Consider the following 19,630-nt stretch of genomic DNA (forward strand, 5'->3'; position numbering starts at 1 on the left):
TATTTAACTGCTTCAGATCCGTGCTATAGCCGAATGACAGCTACAGCGCGGACCTACTTTGCCGGGAGTACGTCTATTGACGTCCTCCCGTGCCCGAGCCGCCTGCATGCCCCCTGCAGGAGGCGTGCGGCGCACTCTGTGATCAGTGAGTCTATGAGACTCAGCAGATCACAGATCAGAATAAGGGGTCGATCTTGACCCCTTACCACGTGATCAGCTGTCAGCCAATGACAGCTGATGATGTGATGTAATCAGAGTGGGTAATCGGCTATTTTTTCTCCTCGCGCTGACAGCGTGAGGAAAAAAAAAAGCCGACCACCGGCAGCTGTGAGAGGGACATCGGTCCCGATCACGTAGCGCTGCCACCAGCTCATCTGTGCCCACCTGTGCCACCTGCCAGTGCTACCTAGAAGTACAAAACAGTGCCGCCTACCAGTGCCCATAGTACCACCCATCAGTGCCCACAGTTCCACCCACAGTGCCACCCAATTCCCACAGTGCCACCTATCAGTGCTCACAGTGCCATCTATCAGTACCCACAATCAGCGCCTCATCAACAGTGCTGCCCATCAGTGTCACCTACCAGTGCCCATCAGTGTCACCTACCAGTGCCCATCAGTGCCACCTATCAGTAACACCTATCAGTGCCACCCATCAGTGCCACCCATCAGGGCCCATCAGTGCCATCTTATCAGTGGCCATCAGTGCCGCCTTATCTGTGCCCATCAGTACCGTCTTATCTGTCCCCATCAGTGCCACCTTATCTGTGCCTATCAGTGCCATCTTAACTGTGCCTATCAGTGCCCATCAATGCAGCCTATCAGTGCCCACTAGTGCAGCCTATCAGTGCCCACCAGTGCCACCTCATCAGCGCATATCAATGAAGGAGAAAAATTACCTGTTTGCAAAATTTTATAACAAACTATGAAACATGATTTTTTTTTCAAAATTTTCCATCTTTTTTTGTTTGTTTTTTGTTTGTTTAGCAAAAAATAAAAAACCCCAGCTGTGATTAAATACCACCAAAAAAAACTCTATTTATGTGAAAAAAATTATAAAATTTAATTTGGGTACAGTGCAGTATGACCGCGCAATTGTCATTCAAAGTTCAGCGCTGAAAGCTGAAAATTGGTCTGGGCAGGAGGGGGGTGGGGGGTTAAGTGCCCAGTAAGCAAGTGGTTAATTTTAATCTTGTGATTATGTACAAGGGAAGAGGAAAAAAAAAGGATTTCTATTTTTAAATAACTGGATGACTGACATGTACACCACTTCCTCCTATTCAAAAAAAAAATTAATTTTAATAGTGAACATTTATTTTCAAACTGAACATTCACTTTGATATTTACATTTCTGTAAATCAATCACTAGTATGTAGCATATAGAAGAGATCCAAACTGCATCTTAAAGCGGACATTCAGTAATTTTTTTCAATTTTCCATCTATTAAATCTTCTGCCCTTGTTGTTTTAACTTTGGATAGTAAAACATTTTTTTCTGCCAGTAAATACCTTATACTTCCCACTTCCTGTTTCTTGTTTGGTGAAAAGCCTAGGCTTATGAAATCATGTACAGCTCTCTCTCTCACTCCCGTGAGAGTTTGCCAAGAAGGGAGAGGGGATGAGTCATAAGAGGGCCAATGAGAGCTGCGGGGCTGGAGGTGTGCCTCTGTGTGTCTGTGTAAATCCAGGAAGTGAACAGGCAGCAGCTTCAGCTGCCCACAGTTAAAATGACTGCAGCCAGACTCAGTGGAGGGAGATTTCTGCAGCATATTTGGCAAGTACAGAATCACAGTATATATAAAATAATATGCAAAGTGGTTGGAGGGAAGCTTCTGAATGGCAAAGATGTTTTTATTACAAATATATGTATTATGTGAGCAGACTGCAGTTCCTCTTTAAAGTAGATCTAAACCTAATCAATAAAATCTGTTATCATATTTAAAGTGGTTCTATAAAGGCTAAAAGTTTTTACCTTAATGCATTCTCAGCATTAAGTTAAAAAACCTTCTGAGTGTAGCTCTCCCCCACTTATACTTACGCGAGCCCGGTCTCAATCTAGTGGTGTGCACGAGAGCACTGGCTCTCTCTACTTGCTCCCTCCTCATAGGCTCAGAGACAGCAGTAGGAGCCATTGGCTCCTGCTGCTGTCAATCAGAGCCAGTGAGCAGGGAGCGGGGGGTGGGGTTGGGCAGCACTCTGTATGTCATTGGACACACTGTGCGGGGCTCGGGAGGGAGTCTGTACAAGTGCCCCCATAGTAAGTGGCCTGCTATGGTGGGCACTCGCAGGGTGGAGGAGCCAGGAGCACTGGGGGGGGACCCGAGAACAGGGAATTGGAGGTGCTCTGTGCAAAACCATTGCCCGATGCAGGAAAGTATGACATGTTTGTTATTAACAAAAAATATGAATTTACAATCACTTTAACATGTTATTGTAATTATAAAGGTCTTTTTAATTCCTTAATTATTCATATAAACATACCTGGTGATCCTGCTATGAATGTACTCGGGCCCTTTCTGTAATAGGATGACCAGACTCTAACTATGTCTCACAATTGTTCTTGCGCATTGTTGTGCAGTCATGTTCAGCCATTGTCAGGAAGCTGTTCCAGAACAATGATGTACTGCTGACGCTGGAGTGAGTGTATGAAGAGAGGAAGTGGCTGAAAAAGGTTGGAGAAGATCAGTGTACTGAAATGCAAGAAACAATGAAAAAAGGCTAAAACAGAAAACCACTAGGAAGGAGCCCGATGTTTGAGCTGAACGTAAGTTTGACTCGCAGGGTTCCCCTTACTTTCCATATCAGACCCAAAAGGCCTGGTATGGATTTCAGGGGGACCCCCATGCAATTTTATTTTTTAATTTTGGTTTGGGGTTCCCCTTAATATTCATACCAGACCCAAAGGGCCTGGTAATGGAGGGGGGGATCCTATGTGCTTTTTTTCAATGAGTTTTATTAATATTGCCGAAACCCGACAATTCATTACAGCCACAATCAGTTTTTTAAAATGACTTTTTTCCTTTAGAAATGTCATTTTGCTGTGGTACTGTTCTAAACACGGGAAAAATTCGCCATTTTACAGGCATACTATAGACACCCCCCAGGCACGATATTTAAAGGAATATTTCATTTTTATTGTTTCACTTTGACCATTAAAAAATAATCACTGCAGGGGGAGATGGGCGGAGCCGACATGCATTGTTAGAGCTCCGCACCGCTGAGGAGAGAAGAGAAGGACAAAGTGGAGCCTGCAGGCTCAAAAGGTATCCATTTGAACCTTTTTGCCCCAGGGAACAAACTGTGAAAGTTTGGGCAGGAAATATGGTACTGGGCGGAAACCGTGGCAGAAATAAAAATCACCTCACAAAGAGCTCACAGGCACTCACTGCAACTAAAGCAGCTCCAGTCACCTCACAAGATACAGCATCAGGGCGCTCTCACAGACAGAAAATGTCACAGCAAGACTCTCCATTTGAGTCAGATACAGAACAAATCCTCTCACAAACTTCTCCACAAGCCTCCTCAGCATCCCCAGTAATATTATTACAATTTGAAAAGATGCTTCATAAGGCTTTAAAACAAACCTCAGACCAAATAACAAAAAGCCTAACCAAAGAAATAAGAGAGCTGGGAAACCGCACCGCAGCCTTAGAAATAAAAATGGATGAAATTGAAATTACAACCCAAGTAAATATAACAGAATTGGAACAATTAAAAGAAGAGAATTTAATACTTCAAACTAAGCTCGAAGATTACGAAAATAGAGCCAGACTTTCAAACTTGCGCATAAGGGGAATACCTGAAACTGTGACAGACCTGCAATCTACTATTACTGCTCTATTACAAGAACTAAAGCCAGATATCCCTATTGAACGTTTAGAACTGGACAGAGTACACAGAGCCCTCACAGCCAAAAAGAAAGATGGACCCCCACGTGATATAATCACAAAATTTAATTATTACAGAACGAAAGAACAAATACTAATTGCTGCAAGAGAAAAAAAGGAACTTAATTTTCAAGGACACAATTATCAAATTTTTGCTGACCTATCCCAACTTACTATTACTAAAAGACGATCCATGAAACCCCAACTAATGGAACTGCAACGCCACAACATTATGTATCAATGGGGCTTCCCCTTTTCAGTCAGATTTAACTACCATGGTACAATTTACAGAAGCAGATCAGCAGATGAATTACAACAAACCCTTTTAAAATTAAATCTGACAGAACCCACAAGCAGCAACACTCCCACACGCAGAAGAATGGCATCATCTTCACCTTCAGGCAGCACTCAGAAAATCTCAGAACAAAATGGGAATCATCATTCTCACAAAAGAGGCCGTTATGCCACATCATCCATGGACCAAGAAGATTCAATGGACTGACATCCTAATTCCTGATATCTCTTAATTTATTATACTAAGAGATGGTTCTCTATAAAAAACCTATATTTATAACTGAATGTAACTGCATTCTGATAGTCACACACTGTGTGGGATCATGTTACATTCCAGTTATATTTCTTATTACTTCTGATTCATATAGCCTTAGAATATATAAGTGAAATAAGGAAATTCTTGTTCAGTTATATATTATCAGGTAATAACAATAGATTTATTACTTTTTAGGACAAATATGTTCAATAATCCAGAAGTAATGGAAGCTTTTTCTTTCTTTTCTTAAAACAAATATATTATTACCTAACTAGTTCCTAGAATTATGTTTTTGTTTATTCTAATCTGAAGCAATACAACCTCAATTTTATGAGTTATCATATCTAAACAGTTACATATGAATAAAATATGTAATTGTTTACTCTAAAAGGGTTAAAATCCCAAAATAATTCAAACTATCTTCATCAATACCAAAGTTATTAACAGTACCTTTCTAACTGAATTATTTAGCCTAGGGCAAGACTAACCATATACAACCACCCTGGAATAAATAATTTCAACAAAAACTATATTCTGCACTCCAATTATTGAAACATCATTTTGATGTCTTTTGACATAGCACTTCTCTCCTGTAAGCGGAAGATCCGTGTACCCCCATTAGCCCTCCTCATTCTCCCAACCATATTATGTGGGAGTGTGACAAAGGCACTTATTCCCCTGAGAGAGATATTTATTCTCTTTCACGGGTAAATTGTGATTACTTGCAAAAAATAATTTATACAATGTATCATCTAATCTCATATGTTTTTTGTTTACTCTTTACTCCAGAATTCACTGGTTTCTTTTCTATCTATTCATCTCTTCAGTCCACACTGGTTGATCTGCGCAGTCAGCTCTGCATAACAAAAAGTAAGTCAAAACTATTTGATCTGTTGCCATGGCACCACTGAATATACTTTCCCTGAATGTTCAGGGAATAAATGTCCCTCAAAAAAGGACCAAAGCCTTCGTACTTTCCATAACAAGAAGGCTCACATAGTATGCCTCCAAGAAACACACTTCACCAAAGATTCTACTCCAAAATATATTTCTCCTTTTTATCAACAAATTAAACGGCTTCTGCCTGTACCAAGCAAAGGGGAACTCTAATTGCATTTCACCGATCCACACCATTCACCTTATCATCAGAAATTAAAGACCCAGAAGGTAGATACCTGATACTCATGGGTTATATAATGGATACAGCAATCACGGTGATTTCCTACTACGCTCCTAACAAACAACCTACACCATTCCTCTCACATATATTACAAGTGATTAATACACACAAAATAGGAACAGTGATAATGTGTGGGGATTCGAACCAGGTCCTCCTCCCATTTCTAGATAAATCACCTTTTACACCATCCAAAATAACCTCTAGATTACCTTTTTCTCAACTTCTTTCCAATTACAATCTGGTAGATTCGTGGAGAGAAAATAACCCAATGAAAAAGAAATTCACTTATTTCTCGCACCCTCATCAAACCTTCACCAGAATAGATCATATTTTTCTAACAATAGGAATGATACCAGAAATTATTGCATCAGATATAATTCCGATTCCGTGGTCTGACCATAATGCAGTATACACTACTATAGCCTCAGCCATACCAAAAGCGCATGACCCAACGTGGTACTTACCGGACATAATGCTCAAACACCCACTACATCAGATAGCCATTGAACAAGCTTTAAAGGAATACATATCAATTAATAATACAACAGACATCTCCCCAATAACACTGTGGGAAGCTCATAAGCCTGTCTTGCGTGGTACAATACAAAGACAAATGGCACTATTTAAACGGGAACGCAAAAATCTAGCAAAAAAACTAGAACTCAATTTTAATGCAGCCTACATATCATTTCAAGATAATCCATCTCAGAGTACAAAATCTCATCTGGAAAAATCTAGATTGGAATATGATCTATTTCTCAGTTGATAAATCCCTCAAACGCTCCAAACACAATTTCTACATGAACACAAACAAACCAGGTACATATTTGGCTCGGGCATTAAATTCAACTAACAAATCTTTCAAACCAATACATTTGAAATTATCAAAAAATGTTTACACTTGTAATCCAGTTAAAATAGTCCATAAATTTCACTCACATCTCGCAACTTTATACAAGACAAACAATGAATTTAATCCTACAGAGGCTGAATCCTTCTTCTCAAAAATAACCTTACCTGAGTTATCTCAGAATCAAAAAAGCAGTTTGGATGAGCCTATAACTATAGATGAAGTTGCTAACGCCATAAAAGACCTAAAACTTAACAAAAGACCAGGCCCAGACGGCTACTCGGCTTTATACTATAAAACATTCTCAGAAATACTCTCTCCCATTCTCACTGAAACTTTTAACAAACTTCTAGATGGACATTCTTTTCGGCAAGAAACACTAATGGCAATTGTTTGTATGATCCCAAAACCCCTTTCTGATGATACTTCCTGTGTGAATTATTGGCCTATCTCTCTGTTAAACCTCGATATTAAATTATTAGCAAAAATAATAGCAAAACGCCTCAATAGCATTATAGGAAAATTAATACATAGAGATCAAGTAGGCTTCATGCCAAATAGACAGGCAGGCGATAATATACGCAGGGCAGTGTTATTGGCACATATTGCTAAAAAACGGAAAATCCCTTTTATGTTTTCTATCTCTCGATATTAAGAGGGCATTTGACACAGTATTCTGGCAATATATGCAATATTCATTACAAAAATGGGGTTTTTTAACATGGATCAAAGCATTATATAATAAACCCAAAGCCTATATAAAATATGCTGGATACAAATCTGAAGCCTTTAATATCGAAAGAGGTACCCGACAGGGTTGCCCATTATCTCCCTTATTATTTGCCCTTATACTCGAACCTATGGCCCAATACATCAGAACAAACCAAACTATAACTGGCATTGAAGTAGGAGGTATTACACACAAATTATGTATATTTGCAGACGATATATTACTTTTTCTATCATCACCACAGGTCTCTGGTCCTAACTTAATACCAGCTCTTGATGGATTTGCAGCCCTATCCGGCCTTATGATTAATCCTAAGAAATGCCTAGTGCTTAATATTTCACTCACAAACATGGAATTGATCCCGGCTAGGGCTGCACTCCCATTCACATGGGCAGAAAAATCAATCCCATATCTTGGAATTCATTTAACAGCATCTCATTCTGACTTATTCTCAACCAATTATCCTCCTGTATTAAGACAGATCACAAATCTAATAAAACAATGGTCGCAACTTCCTTTATCCTGGATAGGGAAGATTAATGCAATCAAAATGACTATTCTACCCAAATTGCTTTATCTATTCAGAGTCCTCCCTATTCCAAATCCTTCCTATTTTTTGAGAATAGTACAAAAAAGAGCAACTTCGTTTATATGGGGCTCTTCTAAACCACGTATACCTATACACACACTACATCTTCCCAAAAATAAAGGAGGCCTGGGATACCCTAATTTTACTAACTACTACAGAGCAGCACATTTGGCCAGTCTGTCCAAATACCATGCAAAACAGGAAATCCCATTATGGGTATTTATAGAGGCTTCAGAAAATGACCCGCTATTAATATCAAATTTATTATGGCTTGATCCTAAAGACCGCTTTAAAATTCATAATCCCATAACTAAACACTTCTTATCTCTCTGGGATAAACTAAAAACCAAATATCAGTTACAATCTCCACACAATCCTCTCCTTTCTTTTATCAGAAATCCGGCCTTTTATCCGGCATGGATCTACCCAAATTCTTTTAAAGCTTGGACAACATCAGGCATTCAGACACTAAATGACTTCATAGCATCTAAATCATTCCTTTCATTCCCATCGCTTAGAGAAAAATATGATCTACCAAACTCTGAGATATTTAGATATCTCCAAATCAAAAATTTCTATACACCATTCCTAAAGGGGGATACACCATTATCCCAATTATCCATTTTTGAATCAATCTGTACAAAAGATCCATTTGCTAAAGGTACAATTTCATCACTTTATAATCAATTATATGGAGTAGTAAATCTTAATAGACCCTCTTACGTTCAGAGGTGGGAGGAGGACCTGGGACGAACTTTAGAAGACACGGACTGGTCTAACATATGGCTCACATCTAAGTCATCTTCACCCAACATCTTAGCACTGGAGACAAATTATAAAGTCCTAACTCGCTGGTACCTTGTACCCGCTAGAGTGGCAAAATATTCACCTAATACCTCAGCTCTTTGTTTTCTAGGATGCCCAGAAATAGGCACATATTTACACATATGGTGGACGTGCCCAGTAATCCAAACCTTCTGGAAGGAAGTCTTCGTGATTGCATCTAAAATATTTAAAAAAATAATACAACCAGATCCATATTTAACTTTACTTAATCTAAAACCGGAATGGTTAACACTCTCTCAATTCAAACTTATGATCCAACTAATAACGGCTGCAAAACAAACAGTGGCCAAGGCATGGAAATCTCCTACATTGGTACTAGCAGAATCAATTCACAGAATGAATAATACAATGTCCCATGCTAAGATGGTAGCCATCGATCAAAATCAAATTCCAAAATTTGAAAAACTTTGGCATCCTTGGATAAAACAACAGTTCCTGTCAAACTTCAATGACTCTGTCCTGTTGCCATGGTAACAGATTAAATGACTTACAGAGACATCCATTCTAAGGCTTCAAAGAGAACTAAAAAGAATAATAAACTGACGAGCGGGACAACCTTGTGGACCATACCTCTACCTTTCAACCCTTTTTCTTCTTTCTCTTTCCTTTTCACCTTACGATTAAAGCTCATTATCAGAATTAATTTGACCTATACACACTCTACTTGTAAACAATATGTATAGTAGGTATAAATCATTTAAATACCTACAAAAGTAACTAAGGAAATGATATATATCTTTAATTTAGGTTTACATGAACCCAATGTTTAATATTTGAAATTTCATGATATTTACCTATATAAACCCTACTGTAAAACAATGAGCTTACTTTATAGATCCTTGTAAACTTACTTTATGTATCTTTATAACATTGTATACTCAATAAACTTCTTTTGACAAGGAAAAAATAATCACTGCTCCCGAAAAAACGGCCGTTTTTAAAAAATATTTTTGCATTGATCCATGTCCCCTGGGGCAGGACCCAGGTCTCCAAACACTTTCTATGACAATAACTTGCATATAAGCCTTTAAAATTAGCACTTTTGATTATTCATGTTCATGTCCCATAGACTTTAACGGTTTTCGTGTGTTCTGCCGAATTTTTTGCCTTTTCGCATGTTCTGTTGCGAACCGAACAGGAAGGTGTTCAGATTATCCCTAAAAACAACATGCCAATTATGAATGCTATACAGCAGTGGTCATCAACCCCGTCCTCAGGGCCCACTAACAGGCCAGGTTTTAAGTATTACCTTGGGGAGATGCAGAATGGAATACTGCAATCACTGAGCAGCAAATTATATCTCCTGTGATGTATTTCAGTTATCTTGCAAACCTGGCCTGTTAGTGGGCCCTGAGGACAGGAGTTGATGACCACTTATTTACAGTGTATCACCAAACTAAATGTTGAACAGGTAGGGGTCTCAACTACTTTACACCATGTGAAATACACATCTAAATGAAAATGCATTCATCTCATTCAACTTCTTATTGCTTTAAAGTCACATGAGTCAATTTTGACCTTAAATGGCACATACGGGATTAAAAGAATGCACTTGCTAAGATCTTACCATTTTGCAAAACAAAAGAAAAATATTTGCATGCTTTCAGATTTGCTTCACAGCTACTTTACACTTGGCAACTAAACCAAGCAGGAATTTACAACTTTATCATTAGGACAGTTCTCACATTCTTGGTGGGCGTTTGGCTTTGCTTACAATAGTTATTCTTGTTTTACCAATTAAGGCATTGGTGTATCTTAGGAGTCAACTCTAACTTTTAAATTATTTAAAATATTGAAGAATTGCTATTCTTTGTATTAGGCTAATTTGCTTTGTGTTTTCATCGTGAAAATGTGTCACAATTCCTGACCAAACGGCTTAAAGTGGTAGTAAACTGCAGCCTTTAAAAAAAAAAAAAAAAACCCTGCAAGACGATGGCATAATGCCCTAGTATGCATCGCATACTAGCACATTATGAAATGCTTACCTTAGAACGAAGCCCTTCAGCGGGGCGCTATCACCGCAACAGGGCTTCCATCTTCACCTGGTCTTCCTTCCAGATTTGTGTGTCCGGCCATCTGATTGGCCGAGCCGCAATGACGTCACTCCCCCGCATGTATGCGGGAGTCATGTCTACAGCACAGAGCTCTGGAAGGACAGCACGGGTATGTTGTCCCTTCAGAGCGCATGCGCCGGTGATGTCACCAGCTGCATGCAGGGTGAAGATCTCCTAAACAATGCAAGTTTAGGAGGTATTCACTGTACCTACAGGTAATCCTTGTCTGTTATATACAATCACATGTTTCATCGGGTGTTTATTGCTGTCCTTGTACCCGCTGGGGAGGTGTACCCTCTCTATGTTCCATAGTGATCATTGTCACCTGAACTGAAAGTGGGGGAAAATCCTAAACTTTTAGTCACTGAACAGGAAAAGATGACAACATTTATTATGGTATTTACTATTGTATCTACAAGTTAGTAAGTGAAGGTAATTGTCCTCAATGTGACACAAATTGCAAAAAAAACAGCATTTTAACAATTCCCTACTACTGTATATCACACCAACGTCAATACACTCATCTGCCCTGTACACACGGTCGGACATTGATCGGACATTCCGACAACAAAATCCATGGATTTTTTCCAACGGATGTTGGCTCAAACTTGTCTTGCATACGTACGGTCACACAAAGTTGTCGGAAAATCCGATCGTTCTGAACGTGGTGATGTAAAACACATACATTGGGACTATAATGGGGTCAGTAGCCAACAGTTTTTGTCTCTTAATTTATTCTGAGCATGCGTGGCACTTTGTGCCTCGGATTTGTGTACACACGATCAGAATTTCCGACAATGGATTTTGTTGTTGGAAAATTTTATAGCAAGCTCTCAAACGTTGTGTGTCGGAAATTCCTATGGAAAATGTGTGATGGAGCATCCGAAAATCCTATCGTGTGTACAGGGCAATCATCTTCACTTCCATTACATTGCAGGATGCCAAAGGCATTCATTTTATCATCATTGTTATCTGCAATATTCACAATCCCACTTTATATATCATAAAACGCTACTGTCTTAGGTACCATTGCGATGCAGATGCTGCACAAATCTACATGTCTCTTACACTAGACACCAGTGACCCTGTGACCAGGATCATCAGGTGTCTCACGTGCAAGAGTGCACGAACTGTAACTATCTAAAGCTGAACCTAGACAAGACATAAATGCGTGTAGTTGGAGTTCAGAGACTAACATCAAAGTGGCAGCTGATTTAAGCCTTGGTAATATAAGTGTTATGTTATCAGAACTTGTGCATAGCTTTGACGTGACCATTGACACTGACAGATCAATTAAGCAACAGGTATCAGCTGCCGACAGGTCCTCCTTCTGCCGTCTCAGGAATATTAGAAGAAATAGACATCTGATTCCAGCAGAGGATATGCCAAACTTAATACATGCTTTTGCAACATCCAGATTGGATTACTGCAACGTTCTCTACTATGGTCTCCCTGAGAAAGAACAACATTGTTTGCATCTGGTACAGAACACAGCAGCCTGGCTACTTACCCACCAACCCTGTCACTGCCATATTACCCCCGTTCTGCATTCCCTACATAGGCTTGAATGTATCCTTCAAGATCAGCCTACTTACTTAAAAAGCCCTAAATAACTTGGGCCACCCCTATCTAGCAGAATATATGGCCCATGATCCCACATGCTCCCTTCACTCCTTAGGTAAATAACAAAAACTACATGCCCAGAATCATCTTAAAATATTTTGGATCCCGTTCATAGTTTCATGCAGCACTCACAATATGGAACTCATTGCCATCCATTGTCAGGGAAACACTCTCTTTGGATGTTTTCAAAAGCAAACTCAAAACACATCTACCAAGCGTTTAACAAAACCTGACAAATCCTTCTTTTTAAAAACCCCAACTCCAGTTTGATAAGTGCTTTAAGTCCCGAGGGAGAAAAGCACTTTCGATACACTATGGCATGATGGATAAGTATCTGCCTGTATTTCTCAGCATTGAGGACACCACTGATCCTGACCAATCCCCGCATTCGGTGCAGTACAAATTCCATATCAAATCAAATTAAAAAAAAAAATCTTAAACTACATTTGCAGAAATGCAGCCCCAAACTTGCAAGGAACCTCCACCATGCTTCGCTGTTGCCTGCAGACACTCATCATTCTACCATTCTCCAGCCCTTCGGGGAACAAACTGCCCCCTGCTACAGCCAAGTATCCTGCTACAGCCAAGTATTTCTAATTTTGACTCATCAGTCCAGAGCACCTTCTGCCATTTTTCTGCACCTCCAGTTGCTATGTTTTTGCGCATAGTTGAGTCGCTTAGCCTTGTTTCCATGTCGGAGGTATGGCTTTTTGACTGCAATTCTTCTATGAAGACCACTTCTGGCCAGATTCCCCAGAGAGTAGATGGGTGTACCTGGGGCCCAATAGTTTCCACCAGTTCTGTGCTGATGACAACGCTGGCTATCTTCCAATGTCCAATGGAAGTAAGCATGATGTGTCTTTCATCAGCTGTATTAAGTTTCTTTGGCTGACCACTGTGTCTATGGTCCTCAAAATTTCTTTTTGCTCCATAAGAGCTTGAACAACATATTTTGAAACCCTAGTCTGGATTGAAATTTTTGCCTGAGAGAGACCTTGCTGATGCAGTATAACTACCTTGTGTCTTGTTGCTGTGCTCAGTCTTGCCATGGTGTATGACCTGTGACATGAAACGGTTTTCTAAAACTTCACCTTAGTAGCAGAGTTTGGTTGTTCCTCACCCAGTTCTAAGCCTCCTACACAACTGTGTCTGTTTCAGTTAATGACTGTGTGTCAACCTACAAATTAAATTGACGATCATTAGCAGCTGCTTGGTATAATTGGTTAATCATACACTTGATTCTACAGCCTAGTACACAGCAGCAGAATGTCGGGTGGCATCAGCCAATTCAATAGAAACCGTCCAAACTTTGGCCCGTGTGTACTGCGGTCGGTCTGACAGAAGCCGGCCATTTGGACAGCTTCTGTCGAAGGGGCATGACCAAAAAAGGTCTTGCGATTGGCTACCAATGGCTGAGAGCGCTGACTGGACTGTTCCTGTGGGGGAGTCGTCCCCCTGTCAAAACACAATAGAACAGCAGGGGAGATCGCTGTACTAACGTTGGATAGTTAGTACAGCGGCTTCTCCTGAGCTATCAGGGTTTTTTTCATTTTGGCCCAGCTGGGTTGAACGAAAAAAAAACCTACTAGTGTGTACTAGGCATAATCCTACAAAATCTCTGACTTTGTGCAAGTGTACAAAGTGTGCAAGAGTAAGAAATGATGCTGGTTTGAAGCCAAAGGGTAGTCACACCAAATATTCCTTAGATTTTTCTTCTCTTCACTCAATTTGCATTTTGTAAATTGATAAAAATAAACAATTAAAATATATATTTTTCAAAGTATTCCTACTTTACAGCATTTCTTCACTCCTGCCTAAAACTTTTGCACAGTATTGTAAATTTTGCTAGTTGCCATGAGTAAGAAATCTTCGAAATATACCATTGCCCTTTTCACAGTCCATGACCACGGGTTCCAGGAAAGAAATTTGCTTGATTCCCCCATAAACACAGACAATGTTGATACGGGAATACCTCCTGACGGGCCATTGTCTTCTCCCTACAGGGGGGCGGGCGGCGGTGTAAGCTGTCCCGGCCAGGAGACAGTGATGATTGCTAGCGGCTATAGCAGTCGCTAGTGGTAATCGTAAGAGAATCCGGCTGGCTGGTTGTACTCAAATTGATAATCAACTTGGTACATTCAGCCTGCCCATTAACAGTTTGAATCACTGCCGGTTCCTGCTGAACCAGCCGAGACACGAACCGTGTATGACCAGCCTAACTCTTTACAAAAAACTCGAACATTTGTTATATATAACCAGGCAAATTCAAGATGGCACCGTCTAGTGATTTGGGCTTTTAGTACCTACCTGTTCCTTAAAGCGTTTGCTAACATAAAAAAAAAAATAGGCTGTTCCTGCCTTTTTAATGTGCAAGCTGCAGTTTGGTGCTTTTGCTTTTTGCATTACTTCTCTGTATCTCTTACAATACCTATTTGACCCTGCCAGCTCCTGTCTTCCCCCCTGAGAACAGACCACGATTATCATGGCTGCTGAGCCAAGATACCATGGTCTAAATGAGTGTCTGCGTCATCTGCAGGTCTCCTCTCTGCCTGTTTTCAGATCCCCCTCCCTTTTCCTGTCAACATGTAGTCTGGAGTGAGAAAGCCGATCTCCTACACTCCCAGCCATGACCCTCTCCGCCCCTCTCCTCTCCTCCCCCCTCCCTCTCCCCTCGTACACACTGCATTGATGTCCACAGGGAGGAAGATAAGAGATTCCTCTTCTGATGTATCTTGCATACGTCAGAAGGAATCTGTGTCCCTTCCACTCAGCTCCCTCGGTTCAGATATGGAGATGAAATAGGACAAGTGACAGAGCTAAAAAAGGCTAATAAAAGGTATTTACACAAAAAAAAAAGAAGATGCAATGCATAGGGAACTATGTACTGTGTGCCTGATTAACCTCCCTGGCGGTTAAATTTCAGCACCATTAGCGGTAACCCCGAGCCACACTTGGGATTGCATTGCAGGATCCTGGTGCGGTACACTTACCTTGTCCCCAGGATCCTGCGATGTCCCCCCGCTGTGTCCTCAGGCTCTGTCCTCCACCCGAAGCCTCTCTGTGCCGGGCTCTGTTCCCTGCGAGCGTCTCGACGCACGGGGCGGAGCCCGGCAGCAAATTCAAAAAAGTGAAAAATCATAATACATACAGTACACTGTAATCTTACAGATTACATTACTGTATGAAATAATTTCACATCCCTTTTGTCCCCAGTGCTTTGTCCAATGCCCTGCATGCAGTTTTATATTATATATACTCTTCTTTCTACCTGGAAACTTGTGGAGATTGTCCATAGCAACCAAAAAGTGTCTCTTTACGTCAAAAGTGGTTTAAGTCCAGCTAGAAAACAGCGATAGTAAATTAGAACACTTGCAGAATTGAGCGAAAGTGAATCGTGGGGAAATTAATTGTATTATTATTATATTATTATTTTTTAGAATTATTTATATTTATTTATTATATTATATAATTTATGATTTTGTGTTGCAAACTTTATCATACCCGGGATATCTACTAGACTCTTGGTGGACAGATTTAAGTGTGTTATTGCTAAGAATTACAGGCCTACAATATAAAACGCCAAATTTCTATGCAAAATAATTGTACCGCTTTGAGACGCAAAAATCTGACATAATCATACCGCCAGGGAGTCTACTTGGGAGCAATTGGGTTGAAAACCACTTTAACCGCTTGCTGACCAGCCGCCGTCATTTTACTGCAGCAGGACGGCACGATCCCGCGGGATCGGAATAGCAGGCACATTCGCGCATCCGCTACACCGCGGGGGTGCTGATGCTCGTGGCTGATGGTTATCGCGATCGCGAGCATGAGAGGCAGAACAGGGAAGTGTGTGTGTAAACACGCAAATTCCTGTTCTGTTCTGAGAGGAGTGACAGATCGTGTGTTCCTATTAGCTAGGAACCACGACCCGTCACTTCCTTTGTCAGTCCCCTCCCTCTTCGGTTAGAAACACGTAGCAGAGAACACAGTTAACCCCTTGATCGCCCCCTAGTGTTAACCCCTTCCCTGCCAGTGACATTTTTACCGTAATCAGTGCATTTTTATAGCACTGATCGCTCTATAAATGCCAATGGTCCCAAAAATGTGTCAAAAGTGTCCGATGTGTCCGCCATAATGTCACAGTCCCGATAAAAATCACAGATCACCGCCATGACTGGTAAAAAAAATAATAATAAAAATGCTCTAAATCTATCCCTTATTTTGTAGACCAATGACAGCCATTCATTTTAGTACGAATTCAAGTCGTGCCAACTTCAATTTAGTCCCTGCACTACTTTGGTCTGACTTTGATCCTACTTTAGCCCACTGAACATCACTTAAGTCAGATCAAAGTCGGATCGCCGTCTTAACTGATCCGACTTTGGCATGCGACTCTGATGATCTTGAAGGGGAACTCCACGCCAAATTAAAAAAAAAACGGCATGGGTTCCATATGCTCCAAGAGCATACCAGGCCCTTCGGTCTAGCATGGATTTTAAGGAGAACCACCACGCCAAAAAAAAAAATGCATACCAGACCCTTATCCGAGCACACAGCCCGGCAGGTCAGGAAAGGGGTGGGGACAAGTGATGTCATTCAAAGGCCTTGCCCCTTATTACGTCACCGCCTTATCATGCCCCAGGCGGTGATGTAATAAGGGGCAGGGCCTCCGCATGACATCAACCGGAGACCCCGTCCCATGCCAATATAAGTAGTGGCACACCACGCCCCCAGCATTAGAGTGGGAGAGAGTGTTGAGTCAACATCTTAAGAAGAACAGAGGGAGAAGACAGCGGAGAAGACCCGGCAAAAGAGCGAGAAGATAGCGGAGAAGATCCAGCAGAGGCAGTAGACAGCGGACAGAGGGAGGAGAATCAGAGAGGGCTAGAAGACATCAACGGAGAAGATCCGGAGAGGGGAGAAGAACCGGCAGAGGCAGAAGATGTCAGCGGTGGAGGCAGAAGAGCCGGAGAGGGGAGAAGAGATTGGAAGAGACGCCGAAAATTCCTTAATAAATTACTTTAAAAACATGTGTAATGTGTTTTATTTTTGACACTTTTTTTAGGTGAATTGGTAGGGGTACAATGTACCCGATACTCATTCACATAGGGTGGGGGGGCTGGGATCTGGGGGCTTGTTAAAGGGGGCTTCCAGATTCTGATAAGTCCCCCGCCCGCAGACCCCGATAACCAACGGCCAGGGTTGTCGACAAGAGACCCTTGTCCTCATCAACATGGGGACAAGGGGATTTGGGGTGGGGGGCGCAGGGCCCCCCCTGCCCAAAAGCACCCTCCCCTCTACCCATGTTGAGGGCATGCAGCCTGGTACGGTTCAGGGGGGGGTGCTCGCTCGTCTCCACCCCCTTTTCCTGACCTGCCAGGCTGTGTACTTGGATAAGGGTCTGGTATGGATTTTTGGGGGCCCCACGCAGTTTTTTCGGCATGGGAGTGCCCCTTAAAACCATACCAGACTGAAGGACCTGGTATGCGCTTGGAGGGGGGAACCCGTGCCTTTTTATTTTCCATTTGGCGTGGAGTTCCCCTTCAAGATCATCAGGGCACAAGTCGCATGCCAAAGTCAGATCAGTTAAGACGGCAATCAGATTTTGATCCGACTTCAGTGATATTCAATGGGCTAAAGTAGGATCAAAGTCGGATAAAAGTGGTGCAGGGACTACTTTGAAGTCGGCACAACTTGAAGTCGTACTAATATGAATGGTTGTCATTGGAAATCACGGGGAACAACTTGTCATGCGACTTTGCAGTCCCAAGTCATAGGACAAGTCGTAAAAGCGTGAAAGGGGCCTTAGCCAACTCCTGTTTTCTGAACACGGACTGGCTGAAAAAAACATTAAAAATACTGATCTTTGTTTCCTCTTCTCAATTGAAAATGTTCTTGTTTAAAGAAGGAGATATTTTTCACAGCTGTGTTATACAGTGCAGTGCTAGTGAGGAAACACTTTGAGTGCATGCATCAAAGAGAAAGCAACACTGAAGGAAATATTTTATTAGGGACACCTGTTCTGAGAACTATTGTCTAAGAGGGAACCTTTTTCACATTGGAGACAGAAATTTACGGGGGGAAAACAAAAAAAAAAATTAAATTATCAGCAGTTACAGTAAACTAAAAATTTTTGATTGTCCTGGGTTACTCTACTTTTGACATTATCAAAGACCAGAAATAACAGGGCATGGAAACTACAATATGTGTATCTAAGCCTTACTGGTGGGTTATTGCTTAGCATTACAAATCAATGTCACACTAATTAAAGCTACTATAGCATTTACCAATTATAAAACATACTTCCTAGACTATATATCCAAAATTTGGTCAGCATTTGGGCAGTATAGGAGGAAGCTTACCCTCATTTTACCTTATACTTTAACATTTTAAGCATGACTTTCTGCTGCACACTGAACCCAAAGGGGATAGTTTGCAGATCAGTTAAATCCACTGGAGGTCCGTAATCATAAAAATGGTTAAGGACCCCTGTAGTCAAGTAAAATTATAATGTGCGAAACCAAACAATACCCTGCGCTAGTAAATAAACAAGTTTAGGGATCCACCTCACAATCTAGATACAAGATGTGCAAACAAGATTCCTGCATAAAATATATGAGCGCGATGTCCCCTTTAAATCTATACATGCTGAACCATATACATCAAAAACATTATTATTGCTTAAAATATGTGACAAGCACTATATAAATCATTCTAACATTATGTGATCACATATATAAAAGATATATATAAAATATGTGTAACTGTCCCTTTAAATATTAAAAGACATTAAATAGCATAAAGGGCAAAAACCAAATAATTAGTGGGGGATCCACTGGGGAAGTATCCATGAAGATGGACAAATGTAAATATGGATAGTTCCATCTCCAAAAGTAAAAGATCCACTTCTAAGTGTGAAGAAGCATTCAGTGCAGCGGGAGATAAAGGTGGCAACAGGTCACACCACTTACAGATGAGGTAAACTCCTTACCAGAGAATATGATCCCACAAAGAGATCATAAAGCGCCTTGCTGTCCCACAGCACCAACTGTTCTAGCAGTAGAAAAGTCTTGCAAAAAGCTCCTAAATGGATACCCACAATACAGAGGGAATTATTATTATTATTATTATTCAGGATTTATATAGCACCAACAGTTTACGCAGCGCTTTACAATATAAAAGGGAGACAATACAGTTATAATACAATACAATAGAATTAAGAGGGCCCTGCTCAGAAGAGCTTACAATCTAATAGGGTGGGGCAGGTGGTACAAAAGGTTGTAACTGTGGGGAATGAGCTGGTGGAAGTGGTAGGAGATTAGT

The sequence above is a fragment of the Aquarana catesbeiana genome, linkage group LG01 (genome assembly GCF_042186555.1).
Source record: "Aquarana catesbeiana isolate 2022-GZ linkage group LG01, ASM4218655v1, whole genome shotgun sequence".
In the NCBI taxonomy this organism is placed as follows: domain Eukaryota; kingdom Metazoa; phylum Chordata; class Amphibia; order Anura; family Ranidae; genus Aquarana; species Aquarana catesbeiana.